Raw genomic sequence first — 3,270 nt, 5'->3', positions numbered from 1 at the left:
GTCATTTATCATTTGTGGGGAAAAATATTACAGCTTTGGGAACTCTATGGGGCAGTTCTGCTCTGATTCTTAAGGTCACACAAGTCAAAATCACCTTGACAGCAATGAGTCTGCTTTTAAAAAAAAAAAAATACACTGGTTTATTTACAAAGTTCTAATACATTTTTTTTTTCAGACTGGATCTTACCCTGAGTTTGCTTTTTGAATAATATAACCGTGTGGGGTTACATAGTACTGCCTACAGTATGTTGTTGTGTACCATCAAGTTGGAACTGACACGTAATTGACCCTCTGGCAGGTTTTTGGAGGCTGTTAATAATTTGGGAGGAGACTGCCCCTCCTTCTCCCCCAGAGCAACTTATGGATATGAATTGTGTACCTCTGGGATTGTAGCACAGCTTCTTACCACTAGGCCACCAAACCTCCCTGCCTGCAGCATAGGAAAGTTTTATGACTCAAGAACTCTATAGACTTCTCTCTATTATCACACCCCACTGACCAATTGGGTTGTTTCACAAGAAACCAATTCAGCAACTCTCTACCTGTATGGTTCAATCTATTAAAAACAAACAAACAAACAAAAGTTTGGATGAATGACATAAACAGACATTTCACCAAAAAAGGACATTTAAGTAACCATCAAACATATGAAAAGACTGCAACCATTAGCCAGTGTTGCTTTTGTTAAGTGTCACTGAATTGAGTACAACTCATAGCGACCCTATGAAGAGCTGACCTAACCTCTGCCCTATCCTGTGCCATCCTCATCATCTCTGACCACTAGAGCCCATTACTTAAGTTGTAGTGTCAATCCATCTTGTTGGGGGTTTTCCTCTCCTTTGTTGAGTATCCATCTTTCCAAGCATGATATCACTTTCCAAGAACAGCCTCACCTGGCTGCATGTCCAAAGTGTGAAAAATTAAAGTTTGTCATCTTTGTTGCTCAGGAGTATTCTGGCTGCACGTTTCCCATGATATATCTTGTTTGTTCTTTTGGCAGTCCCTGGGATATTCAACATTCTTCTCCAACTCAAAGACATCAATTCTTTTTCTGTCATCCTTATTTACTGTTCAGCTCCCTGATGCAGAGCAGGTTACTGAGAAGACCATGGCCTGAATCAGGTGCACCTTAGTCTTCAAACTGATATCATTGCTCCTCAGCATTCTGGAGCGGTCCCTGACAGCCCAATGTAATGTCTCCTGATTTCCTGACTACTGGTAACAAGATCGTTGATTGTTGATCCAAGCAAGATGAAATCAGTGACAGCTTCAATCCTTTCTCCATCTATCATAATGCTGACTATTTTTCCTGTAGTGAGGACCTTTGTTTCCTTGATGTTAGTATGAAATCTTCTGCACCAATTGTTTCATAACCCCTTCACTTTCAGCAAGCAAAGTTGTATTATCTATATATAGCGTAGGTTGTTGGTGAGTCTTCTCCCAATCCTAATACCACATTCTTCTTCAGAGTCTGGCTTTGTGAATACAGTCACAATGATACAGTCTAAATAGGTATGGGGTAAAACCACAACCTTGACACACACCCTTCCTGATTTTAAACCATGCAGTGTTCCCTTGCTCCATAAAGAGGTGCAAGTTTTAACTACATTGTGACATCATTGTACCCCTACAAAAATGGGAACAATAAAAAAATGGAGATAATAACAGAAAAATGTTGGAAGAGAATAAAGGGATTAGAATTCATACAGTGCTGGTGGGACGGTAAAATGGTTACAATCAATGTGGAAAATAGTAGTACAACACTTCCTTAAAAAGCCAGAAAGGGAGGATTGGGGGGTGTAGAAAGGCAGCTGTGAGTGTATGGGTATGCATATATTGGTGCATCTGTCGTTGTTAGGTGCAGCTGAGTCAGTTTTGACTCATAGCAATCCTACACACAACAGTGCCCATGTGAAACCTGTAACTAGACCAAGAGGTTGTTATTAGGACAGAACAAGGGAATAAAGCATAGTTTAAAATGAAGAAAGGTGTGTGTCAGGGCTCTTTCCTGTATACTTATTACCTATTCAGTCTGTACACTGAACAAACTATGAGAAGCTGAACCTTATAAAGAAGAGTAAAGCATGAGAAATGGAGGAAGACACATCAATGATCTGTATTATGCAGATGACACAACCTTGCTCGCTGAAAGTGAAGAGGATTTGATGTGTTTGCTGCAGATGATCAAACACTACTACTTCAATATGGGTGACATCTAACATCAAGAAAACAAAAATCCTCACCACCAGGCCAATAAGCAATATCATGACAGATGACAAAAAAAGAACAAAAAAAAAGTGAAGTTGGCAACGATTTCATCTTACTTTTTTTTTTTTTAATACAGAAAAAGGCTTTATTTGCACGAAGGGGACTCAGTCGAACAAGCCAAAGCCCATGTCATCATCTGACTCCTCAGACTCCTCCTTCTTCTCTTCTTTCTTCTCCTCTGCTGCAGCTGGGGCAGAGCTGGCAGCAGGAGCTGCAGTGCCAGGGGCTGCGGAGATGGCCACAGCACCACCAGCAGGCATGCTGGCAAGTTTACCAATACCCTGGGCAATGACGTCTTCAATGTTCTTCCCACTTAGCTCACTGATGACCTTGTTGAGCCGGTCGTCGTTGGCCTCGATGCCCACGCTGTCCAGGATCTTCTTGATGTCCTTGGTGCTGGGGGAGGAATTGCCCCCAAGGGCGGCCAGAAGATAGGAGGCGATGTAACGCATCTTGGCGGTGGCGGCGGGCAGACCTCGCACGTGCAACCTCAGCGGCGACACAGACGGAAAAGCCGATTTCATCTTACTTGAATCAACACCCTTGGTACCAGCAGTCAAGAAATGACAACAAGCTGCACTGAGAAAATCTGTGGTCAGGGATCTTTCTAGAGTAATGCTGTCAGTTTATAAAGTAAGGTATGCTTGATCCAAGATATGGTCTTTTCAATTACTTGCTAAGCACCTGAAAGTTGGACAATTACTAAGGTTGACAGAAGAACTGATACCTTTGAGTTGTGATATTTAAGAAAAGTACTCAATATCCCATGAGCTGTCAAGAGAACAAACAGGTCTGCTTTGGAAATCATGAAATCAGGGTGTTCCTCATAAGGAAGGATGGTGAAACTCATCTCACATACTTTGGGCACGTCATTAGGAGGAACCAGTCTTTGGAGGGGGACATCATGCTTAGAAAGCTGTTGGGTCAGTGTAAAAGAGGAAGACCTTCAACAAGATGGCGTGACATTGTGACTATAACAATGAGTTCAAGTATGTTAGAGAT

General features: G+C 42.0%; 1 pseudogene; it reads right to left on the bottom strand.

The window, feature by feature from the left end:
* Positions 1-2,372: 2,372 nt before the first annotated feature.
* LOC102871868 lies at positions 2,373-2,720 on the bottom strand (annotated as a pseudogene).
* Positions 2,721-3,270: the final 550 nt, after the last annotated feature.

Source organism: Elephantulus edwardii, unplaced genomic scaffold, assembly GCF_000299155.1.
Source record: "Elephantulus edwardii isolate Elephantulus edwardi_28Jun2011 unplaced genomic scaffold, EleEdw1.0 scaffold00049, whole genome shotgun sequence".
Taxonomy (NCBI): Eukaryota; Metazoa; Chordata; class Mammalia; order Macroscelidea; family Macroscelididae; genus Elephantulus; species Elephantulus edwardii.
Note: the sequence above shows the minus strand (reverse complement) of the source record. Positions and strands in the feature narration are given on the sequence as shown.